The following is a 27,504-nucleotide window of genomic DNA, read 5'->3' as shown; positions in this document are numbered from 1 at the left end:
TGGCACGGTTTCCGCGGCGGCGGCAACCACTGGGTGCACGCCCGCCCGCCCCTGCGACCCGACCCGGGGGCGGTGGCTCCGCGCGCCTCACAGGAGGCGGGGAGGGGGAGGGGGCTTCCTTAGTTTGGCCCGGGGGCGGACCATCAGGAAACTATGCATCGGGGGGAGCAGAAGCGGCCAAAAGTTTTTTGAAAAGTTATTCTTGTTGCTTCCAAACTCCAAGTCAGGCAAAACTTAGCTTTTGAAGTAGGTGCATTCTTCCTGGAAGAGATGCGGGGACGAAAAGCTGGCGGCTTTTAAGCAAGCCGGACCGGTCCCATCTGCTCCTCCACCCCCCCGTCCGGCTCCAATGGAGCAGGCCCGCCCCGCCCTGCCCCGCCCCGTCCGGACCCGACCGGACTTTCAGGACTTCTGGGGAAAGCAGGGGAGGCTGAACTTTGGGGCCCTAAGGCCGAGCCGGGGATAAAAATGGCCCAGGGGAGGCTCTGCTGGAGTTACGTAGAGTTTGAGGGCCTAGGAGGGTAGTGTCAAGAAGTTTTTGTGTCTGTGTGTGTGTGTGTTTTGGGGAGGGGCACAATTGACTTCAAACTTTTGCAGCTTGTAATTTTGGGGGGCTGTGTGAGGGTAGGGAGGAAGGAGGGTCGGTTATTTTAAGGCAAAACCTCGTAGTTAAAACCAACTTAGATAAAATGCTTCTTATGAAGCATTATGAGACCATATTCGAAGAATAAAGCATTCATAGTCACATTTCAACTTCATTGTGGCATTATGAACTGATGTTAAGAGTTTGACATTCCATGAATCTGGTGCTATAAAGCAAGGTAATTAAGGGCTTTAGTGAGCAAAAGAAGCAATGACTTTTGACAGACATTTACTACTCGAATTTGTTTCCTGTGAGATCTGGTTATTCTCTTCCCTTCACATCTGTTTATATCACTTTTAGTTTTTTGCACGAATTAAAGAAACCCTCTTTCTTGGAATTACCAATTTATTAATGTATGTGAAGAAAAGGTTTGAATTACTTAAGAGTTGAAGATTTAATCATACCAAATAATAGAGTCCAGAAAATCCTTCAGGAACTTAAGCTTTTTGACAAACCATAAAGATTATCCCCTCTTCCCTTTTTTTAATTGATCTTTTTTCCACGATCACCTTTCAGCTTAAATTCTTACTAGAAAAACTTCACCATTTTAACAATAGCATCACCTTTCTACCTGGTTAAAAATACAGAATGTTTGGGCTGTCCCCCCAGAGCATAACTCAGTGTTTGTGAGAAAGGACCCAGGAATCTAAATATCCAGCAATCATCCGTGTGTTCAGATGTTCTGGACCTCCTACCTGACCCAACTGGTAGAATGGTAGGTGGCTTCTAGTTTTTCTGAGATTTCTTTTTGATAAGGAAGCATTACTACCATTAGCACCACTTCTAAAATCTCCCAGAGGCTCATTAAGCTTAAAAATGGAATTGGAATGACTTAATTCTGATGAACTAAATTGAAATTCTTTTTCTAAAATATGTTTTACATCTTGAAATTTATCATTTAGGTTGTGATGATCATACCCAAAATGTTTGATTAAATCTGCACTTTTACATCCAACCTTAGCAGGATCTGTACTCTATCAGTTCAAATACAGGTTTACACGCAGTTAGCCCATCAGTTTTTTCTGCTTCTGTTTCCTGTTAAGCTAGAGCTGCTGGAGAAAAATGTATAACTTTGATGATTAAGTGTTTTACAAATTTTGATGTAAACTCAAGTAAGCCCTTAATGGCTCCAAAATCCTTCTATTCATATAATCAATCAGCTTTCCTTTTTATTCTTCGTATTTGTTGTCTGAACCATCACTATTCTCCTGAAGTTACTAAATTCATCACTCTAGTATGTTACTTTGCCTTCTGCATGAAAAGTCATAGACCATCAAATATAAACACTCTCACTTTTCTTCCTTTTTTCTCTTCAGTCTACAACAAGCTCATCTCCTTTATTTTGCTTCAGGAGTAACTTCTGTCCATGCCATTCCCTCTTCAAATTAACTCTTTTTAAAAATTTATTTATTTGAGAGAGAGAGAGGGAGAATGAGCTCACAAACGGAATATGGAGTACGGGGGAGTCTGAGGGGGGACTGGTGGGGTAAGAGAGGCACAGGGAGGGGCAGAGAAACAAGCAGATTTCCTGCAGCAGAGGCCTTGATCCCAGGACTCTGAGATCATGACCTAAGCCAAAGGCAGATGCTTCACCAACTGAGCCACCCAGGTGCCCCTCCAAATTAACTGTTGATCTTAGTCTGGTTTATATTATCTTTGACTTGTCAATGTTATTACTTCTCTCTTGTATTATTTTCTCTCTCTTCACTCTGGATCCTTCCCCTTTTCCTATCTATATCATTCACATAAATCCTTTCCATCCTTAAAAAAAAAAAGTTTCCTTATACCATGCCTGCCTCCTCCAGCAAAATTTGCCTTATTTTAAAATACGTTTATTGGGGTGCCTGGGTGGTTCAGTCAGTTGAGCACCTGCCTTGGGCTCGGGTCATGAAACCGGGGTCCTGGGATCAAGTCCCGCATCGGGCTCCTTGCTAGGTGGGGAGCCTGCTTCTCCCTCCCCCTCCCCGCCTTGTGTTCTCTCTCTCTATCTCCCTCTCTCAAAGAAATAAAATCTTAAAAAAATAAATAAAATAATATACATTCATTGACATATGATTTACAAACCATAAAATTCACCTGTTAAAGGTATATAATTCAATGGATGTTGTATATTTACGCAGTTGTTAAACCATCACCAAAAATCTAATTTTTCAACATTTCTATCACCCCAAAAAGAAACCTCTTACTTATTTGCAGTCACTCCCTATGCCCACCCCCAGGAGTTGGGTGACAACTAATCTACCATTAGTCTTTATGGATTGCTATACATTTGAGCCTCAGAACTTACTCATCTTAAAATCAGAAGTTTGTACCATTTGGGGGCGCCTGGGTGGCACAGCGGTTAAGCGTCTGCCTTCGGCTCAGGGCGTGATCCCGGCATTATGGGATCGAGCCCCGTATCAGGCTCCTCTGCTATGAGCCTGCTTCTTCCTCTCCCACTCCCCCTGCTTGTGTTCCCTCTCTCACTGGCTGTCTCTATCTCTGTTGAATAAAATCTTAAAAAAAAAAAAAAAGAAGTTTGTACCATTTGAACAACATCTCACCATTAATTCCATCCCCCATCCCCTGGCAACCACTATTCTAATCTCTGTTTCTGTGAGTTCACCTTTTTTAGATTCCACATGTAAGTGAGGTCATACAGTATTTGTCTTTCTTTGACTTTTGTTTCACTTAGCATAGTGCCCTCAATGTTCATCCATGTGGTTGCAAATGACAGAATATCCTTTTTTAATGGCTGAGTAATTTTCGTGTGTGTGTGTGTGTGTGTGTGTGTATATCACATCTTCTTTATCCATTCATCCAATGCTGGACATTTAGGTTGTTTCCATGTCTTTGCTATTGTGCATAATGTCACAGTGAACATGGAAGTGCAAATATCTCTTTAAGATAGTGATTTCATTTCCTTCAGACATATACCCAGAAGTGAAACTGCTAGATCATATGGTAGTTCTAGATTTATTTTTTTGAGGACCCTCCATACTGTTTTCCACAGTGGCTGTACTAAATTTATATTACTACCAATAGTGCATGGGATTCCCTTTTGTCCACAACCTTACCAACACTTGCTATCTCTTCTTGTTTTGATAGATAGTCATTTTAACAGGTGTGAGCTGATATCTCATTGTGCTTTTATTTATTTATTTATTTATTAAAGATTTTATTTATTTATTCGACAGAGATAGAGACAGCCAGCGAGAGAGGGGAACACAAGCAGGGGGGGAGAGAGAGGAAGAAGCAGGCTCACAGCAGAGGAGCCTGATGTGGGGCTCAATCCCAGAACGCCGGGATCATGCCCTGAGCCGAAGGCAGACGCTTAACCGCTCTGCCACCCAGGCGCCCCTCATTGTGCTTTTAATTTGCATTTTTCTGATGATTAGTGATGTTGAACATCTTTTTGTGTATCTGTTTGGCCATTTGTATTTCTTTAGAAAAATGTCTGTTGAGGTCTTCCACCCATTTTTTCATTGGATTGTTTGTTTTTTTGCTATAGAATTTTCAGTTCCTTATTTATTTTGGATATTAGCCCCTTATCAGATAAATGGTTTGCAAAGGTTTTCTCCCATTCTTCAGGTTGGGTTTTCATTTTATTGATGGTTTCCTTAGCTTTGCAGAAGCTTTTTAGTTTGATGTAGTCCTACTGGTTTAATTTGGTTTCATTGCTTGCCCTTTTGGTATCATATCCTAAAAGTCATTGCTAAGACCAATGTCAAGGAGCTTTTGTCCATGTGTTCATTCTTCTGGGAGTTTTACGGTTTCAGGTTTCACATTTCCATCGTTAATCCATTTCGTGTTAATTTTTGTGTATGATGTAAGTTAGAAATCCAATTTCATTCTTTTGTGTGTGAATATCCAGTTTCCCCAACACCATTTATAAAAGAGACTGTCCTTTCCCCAGTGAGTATTCTTGGCTCCCTTGTCAAATATTAATTGACAGTGTATGGATGGTTTATTTCTGGGCGCTTGATTCTGTTCCACTGGTCGTGTCTGTTTTTATGGCAGTATTATACTGTTCTGATTACTATAGCTTTGTAATATAATTTAAAATCAGATAGTATGATGTGTCCAATTTTCTCCTTCTTTCCCACGATTGGCTATTTGGGGTCTTTTGCAATTCTATATTAATTTTAGGATTGTTTGTTTTATTTCTGTGAAAAATGCCACTGGACTTTTGATAGGGATTGCACTGAATATGTAGAACACTTCAGGTAGTAAGGATATTTTAACAATATTGTTCTAATACATGAACACAGAATACCTTTCCGTTTATTTTTTATGTTCAATTTCTTTCCTCAACGTCTTATAGTTTTCAGAGTAGAGATCTTTCACCTCTTTGGTTAAATTTATTGCTAAGTGTTTTGCTGTTTTTGATGCTACTACAAATGGTTTGCTTTATTCATTTTTTGGATAGTTCATGGTTAGTCTATATGAATGCAACTGATTTTCTATGTTGATTAGTATCCTGCAATTTATGAAATTCATTTATTAGTTCTAACAGTATTTTCATGGAGTCTTTAGGATTTTCTATATATAAGATCATGTTCTGCAAATAGAGACAATTATATTTCTTCCTTTCATATTTGGTTGCCTCTTATTTCTTTCCTAAATGCTCTGGCTAGAACTTTCAGTACTATGTCGAATATGAGCGGTGAGAGTGGGCACCCTTGTCTTCTTCCCAATCTTAGAGGAAAAACTTTCAAACTTTCACCATTGAGTATTATGTTAATGGGCTTGTCATATATATGGCCTTAATTATGCTAAGGTACATTCCTTCCATACCCAATTTATTGAGAGCTTTTGCCATGGTGGCAATTTTGTCAATTTTGTTTTTCTGCATCTATTGAGATGATTATATGATTTTTATTTTTCATTCTATTAATGTGGCATATATATAACATTTACTGATTTACATGTATTGAACCATTCTTGTATCTCAGGGTTAAATCCCACTTGATCATGGTATATGATCTTTCTAATATGCTGTCAATTTTGGTTTGCTAGTATTTTGTTAAAAACGTTTGCATCTATATTCATCAGAGATACTGTTCTGTAGTTTTCTTTCCTTGTGGACTCCTTATCTGGCTTTGGCATTAGGGTAATGCTGGCCTCCTAAAATGAGTTTGGGAGTGTTCCCTCCTCTTCCATTTTTTGGAAAAGTTTCAGAAGAACTGGTGTTAATTCTTCTTTAAATGTTTGGCAGAATTCTCCATCAAAACCATCTCTCTTTTTTTAATTTTTGAGATGTTTTTGATGACTAATTTAGTCTCCTTACGTTTGGTCTGTTCAGATTTTCTATTTCTTCATCAATCAATTTGAGTAGGTTGTATATTTCTAGGAATTTATCCATATCTCCCAGGTAATCCAATTCTAGGCATACTGGTCTCTTATGAACCTTTACATTTGTGTGTTATCAGCTATAATGTCTCCTCTTTCATTTCTAAATTTATTTATAGCTATCTACTCTTTTATTTTCTTAGTCCAACTAAAGGTTTGTCACTTCTGTTTGTCTTTTCAAAAAACCAACTTTTAGTTTCATTGATCTTTTCTATTGTTTTTCTGGTCTTTATTTCATTTTTCTGCTCTGATCTTTTGTTCCTTCCTTCTAACTTTTAAACTAAATTTGTTCAAAGTTCTTTTCCTAGTTCCTTGAGGAACTAAAGTTAGGTTGTTTATTTGAGATCTTTCTTTTTCTTAAATTTTTCTATAAAATTCTCTCTTAGTGCTGATTTTACTGTTTCTAATAGTTTGGGTATATTGTGTTTTCATTCTTGTTTGTTTCAAGATACTTTTTGATTTCTCCTTTGGCCCATTGGTTGTTCAAGAGTGTGTTGTTCAATTTACACATATTTATGAATTATGAATTTTTTCCAGTTTTCTTGCTGTTATTGATTTCTAGTTTCATACCATTTTGGTTGGGAAAGATATTTTGTATGTTTCAACCCTTTTAAATTTGCTAAGACTTGTTTGTGACCTAACATATGATCTGTTCTGGAGAATGTTCGATGTGCACTTGAGAAGAATATGGATTCTGCTGCTGTTGGATGGAATGTTCTGTGTATGTCTGTTAGGTCCATCTGGTTTAAAGTGTAGTTGAAAATCAATGTTTCCTTATTGATTGTCTGCTTGGCTGATTCATCCATTGTTGAACATGGGATATTAAAGTCCTTTATTATTACTGTATTATTACCTAATTCTCCCTTCACATCTGTTAGTATTTTTAAAAATATATTTAAATGCTCCAATATAGGTGTATCTGTATTAATGATTATTATATTTTCTTAATGAATTGACACCTTTGTCATTTTATAATGACCTTCTTTGTCTCTCATTATGGTTTTTGACTTAAATTCTCTTTTGTCGACCTTAAGTATAGCTACTCTTCCCCTCTTGCTTTCCATTTTCATGGAATATCCTTTCCATCTCTTCACTTTTAGTTTATGTGGTCCCTGAAGCTGATATGAGTCTCTTGTGGGCAACATATAGTTGGATCTTGTTGACGGTTTTTTAATCCATTCAGCCACTCTATGCCTTTTGATGAGAGAATTTAATACATTTACATTTAAATTAACAGGTATAAAGACTTGCTAAGTAAGGGCTTACCAATGCCATATTGTTTTCTGACCATTACTTAGTTCCTTTGCTCCTTTTGTCCTCTTTTGCTGTCTTCCTCTGTAAACTGATGGATTTCCATGGTGGCATGCTTTTATTTCCTTTTTTTTTTTTATCTTATGAGTATCTACTGTAGGTTTTTGCTTTGTGGTTACCGTGAGTTTCAAATAAAACATAAAAGATTATTTTAAGCTGATAACTTAATTTCAATAGCGTGTAAAGACTCTTGGGGCACCTGGGTGGCTCAGTCTGTTAAGTGTCTGCCTTCGGCTTAGGTCACGATCTTGGGGTCCTGGGATCAAACCTCATGTCAGAGCTCCCTGCTCTGTGGGGAGCCTGCTTCTCCCTCTCCCTCTGCTACTGCCCCGCTTGTGCTCTCTTTCTCTCTGTCAAATTAAATAAAATCTTAAAAAAAAAAAAGACTCTACCTTTACTCCTCCTCCATTTGTTTCTGATCTCTCAATTTACTTCTATATTGTGTATCCATTAACAAATTATTGTAGTCATACTTACTTGTAACACTTTTGTCCTTTAACCTTTTTACTAGGGATAAGTGATTAACATATCACCATGTTACAGTCTTATAGTATTCTGAAATTCACTATAGACCTATCTTTACCATTGTGTTTTATATTTTCATATGTTTCTATGTTACCAATTAACATCCTTTCATTTCAGCTTGAAGAACTTTTGGCATTTATTTTAGGGCAGATATAGTGGTGATGAACTCCCTCAGCTTTTATTTGTTTGGGAAAGTCTTTAACTTGCCTTCATTTCTCAAGGACAAGTTTGTCAATTCATGGAAATCATGTAATATCTAACTGGCAACTATTTTATGGGATAGAAATGTAAGCACTCAAATTTCTGATATGATAAACAGAATCACTGATAGAATCGATAAAGTGGACTGACACTAAGCCAAGAGGTTTTGTAAGTGTTAAGAAACAGAGGAATGAATCTATTTTTCACTTAGTATATCTGTATCTGTTAGTAAACCTAAAGCCTAACTTGGTGGATAGCCAAACTGGTTACCCTTGGCATAAAGGCTTTCTGTATTCAAAGTCTTACTGCTTCTTTCTCCATTAAAAAGGTTACGCTAGCATTCGAACTTACCATATGAGACTGCCACCTGTGTCAAAATCACCAGAGAGGAAGAGTGTATTTGGACACAACCGTGATCAAAACATTGAAGAATATATGGTAAAGATTCAATTTGACAGAATGGGAAAGAACTTAATATTGATTAAAAACAAATTCCCCTCTAGTAGATGCCAATCCTGGATATAATCATTGCAAACCCTATTAAAAACCAAGTAATTTTTGCTCAATTTGAAAACTGTCTAAAAAGTGCTAACTACTACACTTGTCAGAAAAAACAAATAAACATGTAGGTGATCAAATCAAGCAAGGACCTAGGAACAGCATCATTGAGAATTATAAGTGAAACTTGAGTCACAGTAGCTCACATCAACTTGCCCCATATAGTTATTTGAGGACTATTTCTATATCCTGTCAAAGATTAGAATTATGTAAGTAATTACAGCTCAAAATACTCCATATCTGGAATGTGGCAGCTTCTGCCTCTGGATCAGTTTCACTTAGCTCATTGAGCAAGTGCCAAGAGATATTACCATTTCTATCCAAAGTTGTGAAAACTTAACAAGGCTTTAAAAGTCTTCAGGATCAATAGCCAATCAAAATCCCCATAGAGAAGTATTATGGTATGAAGGCAAATGTTTGCAGTCTCTTTCCACTACAGATTTCTCTTTCTGTCTGTACTCTGTGTGGGGTTGCAGTATAGTATTTATTTCTACAGATGGGACTATATGCATAGCCATGAAGTAGTCTACTCTTAGTCTGTCTTTCTGGATTCTTCCTCTCCACCCTTGTTCCACTTTTCTCTTAGTTCTATAATAGGTCTTTATATGTTGTTGCAACTTCTTATTTGTGTTTATTGAATAGAATTCTGATATTTCATGTTCTTAATCTAAAAAGCTGGTAAGTGAAACTTCTGGATGTGTGGTATATTAAATGCTTTATTTTAATATATTAATTTTAGTATTAGTATCAAATATTTTAAAGTTATATAATATTTGGTTATGTTTTTGAGTGATTTTAGGTTAGAATGTATTAGAAATAATTTTCCTTTCTTTGCTCTGTATTTTTTAAATGTATTTAAAAAACGTGAAGGAAAAAATGAAAAGAAAGAGCAAAGTAATTTGGGAGAAACTTAAATCTGTTGTTAGTTATTACTTTTATACCAAGATGACAAGTTCCAGTTTCAATTTAGAGCTGCTAATTAGACTTTTTTTTTTTTCCCTGTTGGTAGGGGAAACTGAACCCTGGGCTCTATCAATGCAAGAGAAGAAACAAAGCATGGCGTTAAAAAGAGAACCTGACTACAAGTCCACCCATCTCTCTTAAAGAAAGTGCTCAGCAGCAATGCTAAGTTCTTATCAATATTCTACTTATTTCAAGCCATGGTACATGAACAACTGATAAGCACTGAGCATAATATTTGAAAGGAAGGAACCTACTCCTCTTACCAAAGTGTTTGGAGATTCCCTGACTCCCCACTTCCCTATCACAAGTAGCATTTTGGAGAGATGCTAACAATGCCAGGTGAATCAGCCAAGATTCAGGCAGCATGTAGGAAGAGAAACCCATACATACTTGGATGGTCAATCTTTAAATGATCCAGCACTAACTGGATAGGTTTAATTTTTAAAAGAATCATGCACTGGTTATTTCCTCCCATTGCAGATCTACTCTCAAATCTCAGTTTTCTCAGAAAGCAGCAGAGACGGCAATATAACCATATTCTGTGTTGCCCTAACAGGCACGAAGGAAAGTTTGACCACGTCCAGCCACCTCTCAAGAGAGAAGCAGGCTACACCCCACCTATCCCACTCCCCTGTCCCTATCCAGGGACTCCTATGGGTGCTGGGCTAGCGCTATACAACCAACGGCATCAGTAGCAATGGCATGCAAAACATTTGTTGAATGAGGTGACAAGGCCTCTTTGTGCCTATCCTACTGGTTTTCTGAGAGTCAAGGAAGGGGTGGGAGGAGATTCCTAAAATATAAAGAGAAATTTTGTAATAATGTTGTTAGACTCTCAGATTGAGCTGGTCCTGCTAACATTGCATGATATATAAGCACACGTATTTATGTTTGCTCATTAAACTCTATATGTTGTGTGACATGAAATCCCAGCTTCTAGTTTCTTCCTTCTTGAATCCAACTCCAACACTTGCACCCAGGGTAATCTTAAATCCACAGATCCAATTGTTGCTTTTCCTCTACTTTAAAAACACTCCTTGTTCACAGCAGTAGCTTTCTGTTGATAACGAGAATTGGCTGTGAAACCTTTTTCAAGATGCAGATTTCCCAACTGGATCCCAGAGATCCTGATTCCAGGGCTGTAGGGTGGGGCTCAGGAGCCTAAATTTTCCAATTATGAGCCATGTTTGAGATTTGCTCCTTTGTAGCTCTTCCAGGTGCTTCTGCATATTTAGCTCATGGGAATCACACATTACTTTCTGAAATAAGGCCATATATAAGACTAGTTTTGGCAAATACTGAGCAGAAGTGATGTATGTGTTTTATACTCACATGCGTAAAGAATGGTCTCTGTTTAAAATCCAGACAATGTTTCCCACTCCAAATGCCTCTGCCCCTGCCTCAGCAATGAAGGATGCTACCTGCTCCAGATGGTACAGCTACTAGATGGGGACGCCATCTGCAACGTCCTGGATGCCTGAGAAACCTTGTGGATCAGAACTCCTCCTCCCTAACCTCAGCCTGAACTGGATGTGTAATATGGGCAAGAAATGGATCAAGAAATAGACACTATTTACAGCAAGCCACCCAGGTTTGGGGGTTCATTTGGCACTGTAGCATACAAGGGTGTTGCAAGTGTTTACTTTTTTTTTTTTAAGATTTTTTATTTATTTATTTGACACAGAGAGAGACAGCCAGTGAGAGAGGGAACACAAGCAGGGGGAGTGGGAGAGGAAGAAGCAGGCTCCCAGGGGAGCAGGGAGCCCAATGCAGGACTTGATCCCAGGACCCTGGAATCATGTCCTGAGCTGAAGGCAGACGCTTAACGACTGAGCCACCCAGGAGCCCCTACATTTATTTTTATTACATATGCTGAATTACTATAGGCTCCCCCCACTATCTGAAAGTGGGGCATTCCTATGAAACCTTTCATCAGTCAAAACGCTATAAAGAGAAGAAGCAATTGCCATTAATTTATATGGAAAAATGTTTGAGCATTCCCAGAATAATGAAAAGAACCACCTCTCTTCGGCTTTGCTGATATCTTAGGACACATCCTGCTAATGGATGCACAAAATAAATTGAGATAAAGATGCTCACAGACACAGTTCCAGGCTTTGAGGGCTTGATGCTGAGATGCTGAGTGTAGTTCCCAGGGAAGGAGTTTGGCAGGGCTGTTCTCCCTGCTGGGGGTGCGGGCTGCCTCTATAAGGACTTGCTGCAGAACAAATGCTGAATGCTATTTTCACTTTTGCCTTTTGTCCATCAGAGCAAAAATCCTCTTTGGATTTCCTTTGGTTATCGAAAAGAGATATTAATATAGGTAGGTCTTATGTAAAGGTGAAGTGGTGTAACCTCAAGTTTCAAAAAGCGGGGGATACCTGTATACTGAAGATCAGCTGATTTATGCTGTCAAGTCAGTACATTTTACTTCTAGGACTGTCTCATCATTTTCATATTCTGAGAAGTATTCTGAGGTTGCAAGACTATTAATCTTTTCTATCATTTAAACTATGTATGTGAATAAGGATTTTCTCGACATTACACAACCAAAAGCAAACAACCAAAACACAGTAAGTAGAATGCTGAGGCTCTGATGCTGAAAAGAATCCATCCATCATCTGTCATTCCCAGTTTAAAACTGGTGTTTCATTTATATCAGCCTCATTCTCTCAATATATGTCTTTGTAATCAGAAAATACCGTAAATTTGAACTTGGAGAATACACATATGCCCATAAAATGCCATTTTTATGTTATATATATTGGTTTATGTAAAACTTATTAGAAAATGTTTGAAAATAATTGCTTTTAGAGCTACAAAGGGTAAGTCCCAATTTTCTTTCACACAATGTCCTTAACATATTAATAGCAAACTTATTTGACCTGAGAGAGGCCTTGATGTTTATCTAGTTGAGCCATTTATTTTTATTGATTTGTGAGCAAGGCCCAGATTCATCAAGTGAGTCTCAAGGTCATATACCTGAGTCAGCACAGAGCCAGAAGAACCAGTGCTTTCCTACAGGGAGTGCTGCCACATGAAGTGCTCCATCTTTGGGCTGAGCAATTAATTGTGACGCTCTCAATTTCCCCAAACATTTGTTGAAATGGCATGATGTCCCATAAAGTGTTTTTCAGATGTGAAAGCTAGGTCAAACTATCAATTTATTTTTGAGATTTAGCTTTTTATATCTGTCTGTAAAATAAGAGCAAATAATGCCTATCTTATAGCTCTACTGTGATTAGAAAGGATATCGCTTAGGTACCATGTGAGGCCCACTGTTCTTCGGCCTTAAAGAATAAATTTAGATTTATTACCTTCAGATGTCAGCCTATACTTCTAGATCAGGGTTCAGCAAAGTATGGTCCATGGATCAGATCTGGCCTGGCACCTGTTTTTGTGAATGTGGTTTTATTGGAATAAAGCCACTTACGTATTGTCTGTGGCTGCTTTGGGGCTACAGCAGCAGAGGTGACTAGTTGTGACAGGGACCTTATGGCCCAAAAGCCTAAAATGGTTACTCCCTTGCTATGTTCAGATAAATTTTGTTGACCTATGCTCTAGATTGCTGAGATCATTTTGAAACTACTCTTGATTCTTTTATCCACAGTATCATTCAATATCTCTTTCACTGAGTCAGCCATAGACTTGTCTCCTTTTACACTGTTCATTGAAATGTGTAAGGAGACACGGGGAAGGAGAGGCCCAAGACACACCACAAGAGACCACCTCCACGGCTGACAGTGACTACCATTCCCTGGACTCAGTTATCTGAAGAAGTATGGACCCACTAAATGATATTATCAGTCAGTTCTCATTTATCAACAGTGTCGTGGGTTTGTTAAATGCCTTTCTAATATGCAGAAGGTGATGAGGTACAGACCCCTCTTTTTTCCCCTCCCAAGTGGTTTCAAACCTATGTTGTTTCTATTTCCTTCAACTCCATTTCAACCCCATTTTTTGAAATTTGAATTATTCTTCTAGCTACAGTTTTCTGGCAGATTTCCTATTATCTGTGTGGAGATTGGTTAGTTGTCATCAAACCTAATTATTATTCTTCCTGGGCACAACTACATTTCCCAGCTTTCTTTTCTATCAGGGGTGGCCAAGTGACTAAGTTCTAGCCAATGGAAGGCTTGCAAAAGTCATGCGTGCTATTTCCAGGCCTGGCCCACAAGAGCATCCCATTGGTAACCCTCCATGATCTCTTCCTTTTCATACCCTGGAAGCAGATGAGCATGGAGACCTGAGAGGCCATTTATTAAAGATGGCAAAGCCACAGCTAGAAAGAACCTGGGTCCCTGAATCCATCCTTAGAGGGGAGCCACCCACACCACTCAAGAACATTTTGGGCTTGAACGTGAAATAAATTTCTATTGTATTTAAACTATTATATATGTATTTTGATGTTGTTATGAAAGATAATGTAAGTGTCAAAAATACACTTATCATTACTATTGTATTACTACCGAAATACCACAGTAAAATATCCTAATAACTCAAGTTTTCTGTACCAAAAGGTTACAATTCACGTAAAGTGAATGTGGGTGGTCTTTCACTATATTCTTACTTACCTTGGCCTAAACGTGTCCATTTCACTGTTTTTGTTTTGTATTCTAGTAGCTCATTCTTCTTAATTGAAAAAAATAAAGCAAAATAGGCATTACACTTGTTCTGCCTTTCTGTTAGTGCACATCTTCCTCAAAAAGAGAGCCTCACATTTCCTTCTTGTTCTCTTTTAGTCTAGGACTTCCCTTTTCAACAGAATGGCCCTAATTTCTTTACTGTTTCTAAACCTCCCTTTTCTAAAGCCTCTCTGTTTTGGCTGACACTCTACAGTTTTATACCATCCTTTCACTTGTCCTTGGTAATATGTCCTTTGTACTTTCATCTCTTCTAAGAGCTAAGCTCAGAGAACATCTTGTTAAGTCATGCTGCTTCCTCCCCATTTTGCTTTCTCATTAAGGTTATTCATGACTTTGTTTTTCTTTGGAATGCTATCATCTCTCATGAAGGCATTAGTTCTAGTCTTTGAAATTAGATTAAAATGTCTTATTTATTATCTGTCCCTCCCTACTATCATTCAACAAGGACAGGGAGTCCCTTAACTGCTTAGAACATAGCCTGGCACATAGTAGGCACACAGATATTATATTTGTTGAATGACTGAAATCATGTCTGTCTTTTCTCTAAATTTGATCCTAACCCACTTTTCTACAAACCAAGAATCAGATATATTAAGTTCAGCTTATTTCCTTTTTTCATTACTAAGAAGTATCAATTCCCAATACTTTTCTCTCAAAGAGTGGTTCTCAGTCTTGGCTCCACATTATAGGACTCCTGTGGAGCTTTTGAAAATCCCAGTGCTCAGGCCATACTCTAGATCAATGAAATCCAAATTTCTCACAGGTAGGATACAGACATCAGGGAGGACACTCCCCAGGTGATTTCAATGTGCAGTCAGGATTGAGAATCACTGCACAGTTCCTGTTGTTTCTGTAAGACAGTCTTTCCTGTTAGTGAAAATTAAGTCTAGACATCAGTAAATATTATGACAACATCTTGTGAGGGATTGTCAGTAGTGAACATATATCAATTTGTTTACTATGCCAGGCATTGTACTAAGAGTTTTTTCATACATTATTTCCTTTATACCTCACCTCCACCCTGTGAGGGAAGTTAATGAACCCCCTCTTTGCAAACAAGGTTATGGGGTCAGAGAGGTTAAGGAAAGTGACACGGTCATTCGGGTCAGTCAAGAGTCTCTTGGGTGTCTGCTCTTAATTTACTGAAACTGCAGCACAGAGGTTTTCGGACATGGGCGATTTTGCCTCCCAGAAGGGTTTCTAGATTAAAATATAGGACTCTCAGTTAAATTTGAATTTCAGAAAAATGACAAATAAGTTTTTTAGTACAAGTCTATACCAAATGCTACATGGGACATACGTACATGAAAAAGTTACTTGCTGTTTATCAGAAATTCACATTTACCTGGGCGTCCTCTATTTTCACTTGCTAAAGCCAGCAACTCTACCTGCAGGGAATATTTAGCAATGTCTGGAGATATTTTTGGTTATCAAACTGAGGGTGTGCTACTGGCATCTAGTAGGTTGAGGCCAAGGATGCTGTTTAAGATCTTATAATGTTCAAGACAGCTGCCACAACAGAGAACCATCTGGCTTCAAATGTCACTAGTGCCCAGGCTGAGAAGCCCAGATCTAGTGGATGTTGGGAAAGATTAAGTACTCCCATAACAGCGTCATGCCTCTGGCAACTTTTACAGTCTGTCTTCAGAAAGCCTTTCTTTCTCTTTTCCTTCCTTCCTTCCTTCCTTCCTTCCTTCCTTCCTTCCTTCCTTCCTTCCTTTTTCTTCAAGATTTATTTATTTTAGCGAGGGAGAAAGAGCATGCACACGCATGAGTGCATGGGGGGAGGGACAGAGGGACAGACTCTTCAAGCAGACTTCCCCCACTGAGTGGGGAGCCCCATGCAGGGCTCCACCTCATGACCCATGAGATCGTGATCTGAGCTGAAACCAAGAGTCAGATGCTTAACCGACTGAGCCACCTCGGTGCTCCAGAAAGCCTTGTTTCATCCTGTGTCTAGCTACAACAATGCGTAATATTCTTTTGCATTTGCACTTTAGTACGTTGTGCTGGAGCTGTTGTGCATCTACTGCTCCTGGTGCCTCTTCATCTCAGACAGAGAAGATATGGGGCAGGCTGTTGCCACTTTGTGACATATCTTTCTGTGCTTTCTCTTTCAGCCCCACATTTTCACTTATAGCTTGAAAATCTACGTGGTCCCAATTAAGACACCCTACCCTCTGAAGTCCTCCTTGCACCGATTTGACTTTGCTGCAATTAGCACAGAGAAATCTGGGACTGAAAGAAAGGTGTGATAAAAACCCATATGGCAAAGGGAGAAGATAGCTGTGTGCCAAATGGTTTATCGCTAATGGGATGATGCTTCTTTAGCTGGCAAATTTGTATGCTGTGAATGTCATTAGCATGATGGCAAGTTTTTGATAACTTCTAAAGTTGTACTACCTTGCAGATGTTTTCTAAAAACTTTAGTAAAAGAATATTGAAATGAATTTTATAAAGGATTTATAAATGATTTTATAAAACATGCATATTAGCTTGTGATGAATAAATCTAAGTAAATGTACTTTACAAGATGCATAGTTTCTTGCTTGATTTTGGAACCTGTTGAAAAGCATGTTGGGTATTCTTTCAAGTACTATGATCAAACATAGGATGTATTTGGTACAAAGAGTTTTAAGTATTTCTTCAAGAATTCGAGCTTAAACATGAAATCATGTGCCAGAATTTTAATTTCAAAAGATTTAATTTGTCTTTCTCNTATAAAACATGCATATTAGCTTGTGATGAATAAATCTAAGTAAATGTACTTTACAAGATGCGTAGTTTCTTGCTTGATTTTGGAACCTGTTGAAAAGCATGTTGGGTATTCTTTCAAGTACTATGATCAAACATAGGATGTATTTGGTACAAAGAGTTTTAAGTATTTCTTCAAGAATTTGAGCTTAAACATGAAATCATGTGCCAGAATTTTAATTTCAAAAGATTTAATTTGTCTTAGATGTAACTTTATTCTGCTCACTTTAGGGTATTTCTAAAAATCGATTTGCAAGGTAACAGATGTTAGTTTCATGCCACCAAAGGTTAGAGCTTAAGTTACTTAGCAAAGATCACTTGCTATTCAAGCTTTTAAAAATATTTACTTATTTCTACCATTTTTAAATAGAGGGTNGAGCCCGATGTGGGGCTCGATCCCGGAATGCTGGGATCACGCCCTGAGCCGAAGGCAGACGCTTAACGACTGAGCCACCCAGGCGCCCCATNAAAAGCATGTTGGGTATTCTTTCAAGTACTATGATCAAACATAGGATGTATTTGGTACAAAGAGTTTTAAGTATTTCTTCAAGAATTTGAGCTTAAACATGAAATCATGTGCCAGAATTTTAATTTCAAAAGATTTAATTTGTCTTAGATGTAACTTTATTCTGCTCACTTTAGGGTATTTCTAAAAATCGATTTGCAAGGTAACAGATGTTAGTTTCATGCCACCAAAGGTTAGAGCTTAAGTTACTTAGCAAAGATCACTTGCTATTCAAGCTTTTAAAAATATTTACTTATTTCTACCATTTTTAAATAGAGGGTTATTGTGCTTGAAAATCATCACACTCACTACTTATCTCTCCCAAAAAGAAGAGACCATGAGTTCTGAATTATATAGAAAAGAGACACAACCAGAGGTCTATATAGCCTTAAGGTCCCAATAAGAACCATCTGCATTAGCAACGGGATAAAGATAATTACTACAAAAATCTAATATACAGTTAACTGAAATGTATATATACACACACATTTGCATTGCATGTGTCATATAGTTGATCCTTAATAAATATGAATTCTTTGCACTTATCCAAAATTTGATACTGAGTGTTTACAAAATATATATGTGTAAATATGCATGTCTGGTCTGGAGATGTTAATAGTATAAAGAGAGAAAGAAAAAAAACAAGGAGAAACATTTCCTCTGTAAACATAATGCTTGTCCTTTGATTTACCAAAGATAAACCCAAGTAGGACATTCAAAGATCTCAGAATTCCTGGCAGTGGCAGATTGCAGGGAGGTTGTAAGATTTTGTGTATTTTCTCCCGAAGGGATCTGTGACTACCTCAATTATGCTTATCTTACCACACTAATTATTTGTTTATATTTCTGTTTTATTTGTTTCTCTTTCTCAGAAACTATTAGTACACCTGACTGTCTATATTAAAATGACCTTACTACTCTGTCATCTGGTACGTTCCAGAAACATCCTGAATGACACATCAAGTTTAATAGAAAAAGCATCAGTCAACAGTTCACACACCAGAACTCTGCACCCCCTGCCTCAAATCCTCATCTTATTCTATCAATACTAAACCATCGTATCATAAATTATTGTATATATCACGATCATTTCTCGGTCCTAACCATCGAAAGACATGCCTTAAACTTGAAAATCTCAAATATACCAACTATTCCTGCCCGCCCTCCCCTGACCAATCACCTTCTAAGCACTGCTAAGGCTCTGCTGAGGTGGTATTCTCCTTATCTCAGTACTAACTCAGTTTTGTCTTACCAAACGGTGGTTTTAGTGATATTTTGGGGAGCCAGCTTTTGACACTTCCATTAGATTGTGAATGCCTAATGGGCTGGGTCTATGTCTCATTAATCTTATCTATAGTTTTTTACACAGTTCCCGAGCAGGTGGTTCTCGGAGTCTTTAGACCAGTAGCATCAGCATCATCTGGGATCTTTTTTTTTTTTAAGATTTTATTTTATTTATTTTAGAGAGAGAGAGAGCGAGCACAGGAGAAGGGCAGAGGGAAAAGGAGGGAGAGGGACAAGCCGACTCTCCACTGGGCCACTGAGCGCAGAGCCTGAGGTGGCGCTCGACCTCAGGACCAGGAGATCATGACCTGAGCAGAAATCCAGAGTCAGAAGCTGAACCACTACTGAGCCACCCAGGCTTTTAAGAAATGCAAATTTTCAGGCTTAGCCTTAGCTCCACTGGATGAAAGGATGGGTGGAACCCAGCAATCAGTGTTTTAATCAGCCCTCCAGGTAATTCTGATGGACTGTCAAGTTTGAGAACTACTGTAGATTACAGCAGATGGTCAATACACAAGATAAGTGAGGAGTGTCAAGGGAGGTATAGTAATTCCTAGTTAAAGTAGATAAAGTACAACATGGCTTCTTGGAAGAAGTGACAATTTATCAGGGACTTGAAAGATTAGAATTTGGGAATAAAGGCTGAATAAAGTAGAGTTTAAGGGTTGCTGGACTGCATAGCAGAAAACACTGAAAGAGGCTGAAGCTAAAATGTGAATTTGGGACCTAATGAATTTGGACTTCTTTCTGTTGATAGTAGGTAGTCACTGATGGAATGGTGGCCTTAGGGATAGGGTACTGTAAGGGAAACAAAACAAAATGAAAAACACTGTGCTTTAGTGGAAAACCATGTAATGCGCAGAGTAAACTCTGCTGGATTATCTGATTTTGACTCTATGGAAGCTAATTTATAACTCTATAAATTGTAAAAACTGATAGCAATCCAAAATAATTCCCGTCTATAAACAAAGACATTCTTGTCTATGTGAATTCTGTCCAACAGACTGAATTGGCTTTCTTCACCAGCAGTGGAAGAATGTGCCTTCATCTGCACATTTATTTTAATAATCCTCATCTATTAATATTTCTGTTTGGATTCTCATTTGAACCGGTTATAACATCTTACTGGTTCTTTCATTAATGAGTTAAATACAATATTTAATGTGTTCATTTTTATGTCTGTCTTGATTTTATACCTTTTTTGGGGGAGAAAATCATCCTTAAACAGTATTCTCCTACTGTCTTATTTCTCTGATAGAACCCTTTGGGATATACACACATGTGTACAAACATACATTAAAGTTCTTTCTTTTGCTATAATAATATTTTTTTAAATAGGAAAGGAAATAAAAATTTTTGCTATATTTATTAATTTTTTAGATATGAAACTTTGCACCATATTTCCTCTCAAATCCATCTACAGTCATAAAGGCATTTTAGATATTTTGAAATAAATTTTAACAGCAGCAACATGGTTAGGAGAAACAACAAATTATTCTAATTGCAATTCTCTAGCCAAGGATTATAATACTGTACTGTAGCAGAGCAAACAAGCTGAGGGGCAAAAGAGTGTGCAGAACATGTTTATGGAACAACAGACGATCGCAATTTAACTACCAGGTTTTGTTCGTATTGACTGAGGGCTAATGAGCAATACAGACAATGTTATGCAAAGACTGCTGCTGTGGAGGGAACAGAGGGAGAGACTAGGTAACTGGGCATCTACTAGGAGGAAGAGGGAGAGAAAACAACTTGAGTATCTACAAAACTGAAAATCACACACATCTAAAAATGCAGCTTCGTATCAATAGGGAGCCTCTCAGGAGCTTCTCTAATCTCAATTAGAGAAGTGTAAGAACCAGCACCTGAGTGTCAGTAATTCTCTGATTCAGAGTCAGAACCAGAATTCCTTCCGCTGTCCTATTACTCATTTATTCCTCCTAATACATATTTGTCGAAAGGAAAATCTTAGATGCTGTAGATTATTCCATAAAATCTAAACCAACAGGCCAAAATATAGTACCATATAGGAAGAACTACTTGTGGTTAAGATGGGAAGGTTTCTGAAAACAAATTCTTGCTCGTCCGCTGACTCACTCTATAAGCACGAGGCACCTACTAAACCAGTCAGGCGTCGGTAGTTCATCTATAAACAGTATAATGTCTACATCTGGGGATGCTGGCTGAGTTTATTACTTACTCTTTGAGAACCATTCTCAGGTTTCTATAGGAAGAAGCCAGAAAACATGAAACATATTACCACAAATACTGCCACTTAATAAGCTGCAAAAGTGCTTGGGTTTTCTTTTTAATAGCTTGGGGAATTCTCTTTTGCTCCCTTTTCCAGAAACAAAAAACGATAGGCCGTGCAGTTGGCAAGTACATAAAGGGTTTATATGATGTTGAAAGGATGCTTTTCTATATGACAAATACATACCAGCTTAAAGGGTTTCCTATTGATCACATAACATCAAAAGGCCTTAGTCTGCACTTAAGCATAGACTCTTCAACAGAATGAGGTCAGTACAGGACTCTATTAAATGCTTGGTCTGGATGAGTAGGTAGCTTAACATTTTATCAGTCAACCATTAAAGTGAACTGCCAGAGAAGAGTGCCATAAGGAGAGCAAATACAGGGCTAGAACAGAAGCATCATCAAATGGTTTTTCTTTTTTAAACACAACTAAGGCATTAAATCTAAGATCAATGTCCCAAAGTATTCACAAAGTGTAACATGTACCATAGGATCATTTTTGAGAAAAGGAGCTTGACAGATCTGGCTTTTACCAGGACTACCTGAAAATGCCCCCAGGCCAATGAATCTGTCCTATTTTTCAAATACTTTGGAGAAAGCTTCTCTGGCATCCTCTTAAATGATTAACCCTTCTCACTGTAGGAAACTTCTTGTAGTTATTTCTAAAATTTCTAGAGCATAAGTCTACTTCTTTTGGTATTTTTTTTAAATAATGAAAAATTCAGGTGTCTAGGTGGCTGACCCTTGGTTTCAGCTGGGGTCATGATCTTGGGGTCATGGGATCAGACTCTGTGCTCACGATCAGTGCAGAGTCTGCTTGAGATTCTCTCTCTCTCTCCCTTTCCCTCTGCCGCTCCCCCCTCACATGCACCCTCTCTCTCAAATAAATAAAATCTTTAACAAATTATGAAAAATTCTACCATTCAAAAGTAGATAGAAGAAAGGCAACCTACTGAATGAGAGAAATTTGCAAATGATAAATCCGATAACGAGTTAATATCCAAAATATATAAAGAAACTATACAACTCAACACCAAAAACCAATGTGATTTAAAAATGGGCAGAAGACCTGAATAGACATTTTTCCAAAGAAAATGTAGAGATGGCCAAAGACACATGAAAAGATGCTCAACATCACTCATCATGAAGGAAATGAAAATTAAAACTACAATGAGATATCACTTCATACCTGTCAGATTGGCTAAAATCAAAAACACAAAAAATAACAAGTGTTGGTGAGGATGTGGGGAAAAAGGAACCCTCACGCACTGCTGGTGGAAATGCAAATTGGTGCAGCCATTGTGGAAAACAGTATGGAAGTTCTTCAAAAAATTAAAAATAGAATTACCATATGATCTAGTAATTCCACTACTGGTTATCTACCCAAAGAAAATGAAAACACTAATTCAAAAAGATATATGTACCCCCATATTTATTGTAGCATTACTTACAATAGCCCAGATATGGAAGTAACCCAACTGTCCATCCATAGATGAATGGATAAAGAAGACGTGGTATACACACACATAAACATATATATATATAAATATATATAAAAAAACAGAATATTTCTTAGCCATAAAACATACTGAGATCTTGCCATTTGCAACAACATGGATGGAACTAGAGGGTATAATGCTAAGTGAAATAAGTCAGAGAAAGACAAATACCATATGATTTCACTCAACTGTGGAATTTAAGAAACAAAACAAAACAAATGAACAAACAGAAAAAAAAGAGACAAAAAAACCAAACTCTTAAATAGAAAGCGAACTGGTAGTTGCCAGAGGGAAGGAGGGGAGGAGGGTGAGAGGATGGGTGAAATAGATAAAAGGGATTGAGAATATATTCATCTTGATGAGCACTGAGAAATGTACAAAAAGGCTTAATCATTATATTGTATACCCAAAACTAATTTAACACTGTATGTTAATTATACTTCAATAAAGAATACAATAATAAAAAGTATAAGAGAAAGAACATCAGATATGATGGTAGGTCTTCACACGTTTGAAGTTAATAGACAATGTTAGAATGTTAGAATTTTGTAACGATTAGAAGATGTTCCTTATACAAATTTACATGGAGAAACTTAGAGATGTATCTTTTCGGTGAGGATCTGAGGTATGTATATTTTACCTCTTACACTGTCTAGTTTTCATTATAGGCTGAAGTCTGATTTATTTCCTACTAATGAAAATAAAATCCAAAATGACAAAAAAAAGTAGAAGAGTAGTATGACAGATTCAACAATTTTAAAGATTTTGCCACATTTATATCACTTATTGCTATTTTCTTTCCCAAAATATTTTAAATTCCAGATATATTATTTCACCACTACATGCATCAGTTTACATGTCTAAATTTTAAACATAAAAATATTGTATGTCCATCATTAACTAATAGGTGCCATTATCATTCCTTTGTAGAATCCAAGACCTAGTCCATACCCAACCTCCCCAATAGGTAAAAACATTTTTTCCTATTGGCTTGTTGAAACATGATCTAAACAAGGTCTACATACTACAAGTCTCTAGTCATCTGGACCAGTGCTTCTTAAACTCTATGTGCAAATGAATCATTTAGGGATCTTAAGATTCACTAGGGTCTGGGACAAGACCTGAAATACTGCATGTCTAACAATCTCCCAGGTGTTGGCAATGTTGCTGGAATCAAAGTGGGCCACACTTGGAGCAGCAAGATCTTAGCAAAGGCCCCATCATTTTTTGTTTATTTTTTCCATGCCATTGGCTTGTTGCAGAAACAAGCCAGTTATCCTGGGCTATGTCCCATGGTCTGGATTTCTGTGTTTGTCTCTATGTGATATAATTTAACCCATTCCTCTTCCATTACTCTTACTTTCCTTAAATAATGTTAGTTCTAAAAAGTTGAATTTTAAGTTCACCTTTTCTGTGATTCAAATAACTACTCAATCTGTTTGAATATCATATGCTTTCTGCTGACTGTCTTGTTAAATAGCTGGCTCTAGAGTCAGCTATCAATGATTCAATCAATTCCTGCCTTCATCACTTACTAATTGTATGACATTGGGCAAGTTAATCCCCCCAAGCCTGTTTTCTCATCTGTAAAGTGTATATAATATCTGCATTATATAGTAACTGTGAACAACGGCACATGGCAAGTGTTCAATAAATGGAAGCTATTATGGTTATTGACTTTGTCATCTTTTTACTTCAAGTTACAATATTTTAGTTTCTGGGACTTTTCTTATAAGTTCTAAAACGAACTTTCAGCTCTTTGTTCATTTTAGGCTCTCCTATAAATCAGCTATAGCTTTTCTTTTTTGTACAGGGCAGATCACAAAATAGGCAGGACCCTAAGAGGGAGCATATTATGAGTTTTCAGAAAATGTACTTTTCATGTTTTAATTTCTTCTTTTTTTAAAGATTTTATTAATTTGAGAGAGAGAGAGAGAGCAAACATGAATGGGGGAGGGGAAGCAGGAGCGGGAGAAGCAGTCTCTTCACTCAGCAGTGAGCGTGACATGGGTCTGCATCCCAGGACCCTGGGATCATGACCTGAGCAGAAGGCAGACAGACATTTAACCGACTGAGCCACCAAGGTGCCCTTCATGTTGTAACTTCTTTTTCAGATTACCATGGCTTATATAGCCTACAAATAAGACTGATTTTTAATCTTACATCAGCTCACCCAAGCAAGCCTTTCAAAGGGTGTTAGTTCTTGGTAGTTCATCATCGAAATTCAGGTAATAAAATTGTGCAAAATGAAATAGTTCCAAACCAAACATCCTCAGTGTATATTACAGAATGAAGGGGGTTTGTTGTTCATTCATGCAAATCCCACATAAGTTATATAGACTTTTTGCTGTTATCGGTAATAAAGAAATGTTTTCATATCAAGACTGAAGTTTAGTCAGGGAGTAAATCTTCCAGAGATTACTGAGGTTGAGCTCATGGGACAAGTTTATATTTCCTTCTTTCTTTAATAGGTTTTGGAAGTTTGGAGAGAATCCCCACATTAACTTCATACTTTGGGTACGATCTCAAACAGCACAGTACCTTTTGAATTTTTTTATGACTGACCATAGGAACAAAGCACATGAATTATATGTTCATGAAGTCTGCAATTGTAAGTTGAAGCCATGACTTTATAATAAATTCCATCTGCACAGAGTAACTTAGAGTCACCTTTTTTACAATAAGCAAGTGCTGGCCCAGATGATCAGGGCCAAAAAAGAAATTAGGCAACGAGCCCAACATTGTTTTACACTTAGCTCTTTTTTCTTTTCCTTTTGAGCTTGATTTTCTCAGATGTCTTTCTTATGAGACTACGAATATATTTGTTTCAGAGATGTATTCTCTTAGTTTAACATGAAGAATAAAGTACAAAGGCAAAATTGGCAAAGAGTACTAGGGCCAAAGCAAAATAGCGGAAGGGAATATCTGAAAGTCAGTTACTTTTGAAGAGTTATATGCAAAGACAGCCACATGGTAAGAGAAGAGTAGTGGTATTACCACAGTTTTAGTAGTACGCCGTGTTTTGGAATAACAGTATTTACCTGTGATGTAAGAAATCTAGTGATTTAACTAGAAATCAGATGGTAGGCTACATAATTATGTCTAATTTAACAAAAGGCAGCAAAAATTTAAATTTTATACACAAAAAAGAGTGGTATATTTTTGAGGTGTCTGGGTGGCTCAGTCAATTAAGTGACCGACTCTTGATTTCTGTCAGGTCGTGATCTCAGGGTCTTGAGATCAAGCCCTGTGTTTGGCTTGGCACTGGGCATGGAGCCTGCTTCAGATTCTCTCCCTCTCCCTCTGTCCCTTCCTCCCCTCCTCCTACTCACTCGCGCGTACAACCATACTCTCTCCCTCTAAAAAACAAAGCGTCCCCTTTTTTTTCTGTATGTGTGTATATACAGAACATATTTCTGTATATATATATATATATATATATGGCACTTAAAACAAAATCAAGATCAATACAGAATAAGCTTTACCCAACAAGGACAATCCATCTGTTACCGGATAATAGAGCATTTCACTTGACAAGTTGTTTTATTTTCAGACATTTAAGTGCATTTTACCTGAAATTATTGCTTAAAAGGCAAACATAAAAAGGAGTTTAATGGAATAAGACTACCCAGAAATGAAATAGCATTTTATAACCATATTCAGATTTTAGGCCATATCTCTTTTCCCACATTCACCCAGAAAAATGTAAAAGGCACAGAAAATGTGTTATGTAGTCAATCACTGTAAAAATGGATGGCATTGTAAAGCTAGCTATGTACTTACATGATACCACTTGAAGGTAATATCTGTTTCCACATTAAGCATAAAGAACGCTACTTTTCTCCCCAAACCTTTTATTAAAATCTGAAGGGTAGGTCTAAATGGATCATGTCCTATCTTTCTTCATTCTTAATATTTGCAAGATCTAAATCTCTTAAGAAATCTTCTTCCTTCCCAAAATATATTTAGGTTTAAGGAACATATCAATAACATCTTTCAGTGAATATAGATATTTTCTTTCCTCTTGTCTAGGCTATGAACTAAATATTCCCAGTGTCTCTGATTTTATTTCAGTTTCAAACTGCAAGTATTTAAAATTTTTTTGCACTGTATCCTCATGAGGGTATAAAAATACGTAAGGTATTATACATAATACATAGCAGACATAGCAATTTTCCCAGAACAGAGGATGAATGCTGTACTGAAGGGATTTTTATTTTCAGTTGGCTATTAAATCACTTTATCAGTAATATGTTCTCAAGTAAATTTATGTTAAAAATCACCGAACATTTACACATTCTTAGTAGGATCAAATGTTTATTAGTAGACTGATTATGATCTCTTATGGCACGACCTAGGTCACTATTGACACACAGTAGTCATTCAATATCTGTTGACTGAATTAAATGAATAAACACTAATAGAATGCAAGGAAAGCATATTGTATGTTCACTAAATGCTCCCAATCTAGACTCACCTTCATAAAATATTCTACCTTCTGATATTCATTTTATAGCTCCTTAAAAATTAAAACCACAAAGATATTTTGATAGATTTTTGTTTGTGTGCCAAAAAAAGACTAACAGATAAATACAAAATGAGGTGCATAAACAGTCCGAGGGTGAATATTTCTGAAGACGTTCAATTTGCCTTCTTCATTTCATGCTCCATTCACACACAGAAGAGCAATGGTTGGTTACCATCCTTACAAAGTGGGAGCAAGCATCACTGTAGAAACCACAGGTTATAATTGTGTACATGTAGACTCCAGTCCAAAGAATTTCAAACATTTCCAGTCTTCCAGTTCTCCTTTCTGCCCCTCATCTCTTCCCACTTGCATGTTGATCTTCCCTACCTTTCACTATTGAACCAGTACTTGAAATATTTAGTCAGTGTTTTCTCCGTTTCCAATGATTTCCATGCCTGATAACCACTTCCCTTGATCCAACATCTTGAAGCAACATCTATGCTCTGTTGTCCCCTTGGTGTATTTTTCTAGGCTTCACAAATGAGTCAGCAAAAGGCCAGAAG

The 27,504-nt window shown here is 37.4% G+C and overlaps 1 protein-coding gene and 1 long non-coding RNA gene across 4 annotated transcripts in view; one reads left to right on the top strand and one right to left on the bottom strand.

Moving 5' to 3' along the window:
* Window positions 1–27,504, bottom strand: part of OXR1 (oxidation resistance 1) — a 433,201-nt gene that overhangs the window by 73,586 nt on the left and 332,111 nt on the right. The window lies entirely within an intron of this gene.
* On the top strand, window positions 9,585–16,582 carry LOC117803788. The gene is made up of 3 exons (XR_004627874.1): window positions 9,585–11,123; window positions 11,802–11,855; window positions 16,299–16,582. It is a non-coding gene; the product is annotated as an uncharacterized LOC117803788 (long non-coding RNA).

The sequence above is a fragment of the Ailuropoda melanoleuca genome, chromosome 9 (genome assembly GCF_002007445.2).
Source record: "Ailuropoda melanoleuca isolate Jingjing chromosome 9, ASM200744v2, whole genome shotgun sequence".
NCBI lineage: Eukaryota > Metazoa > Chordata > Mammalia > Carnivora > Ursidae > Ailuropoda > Ailuropoda melanoleuca.
This window is presented reverse-complemented; position numbering and strand designations above follow the sequence as displayed.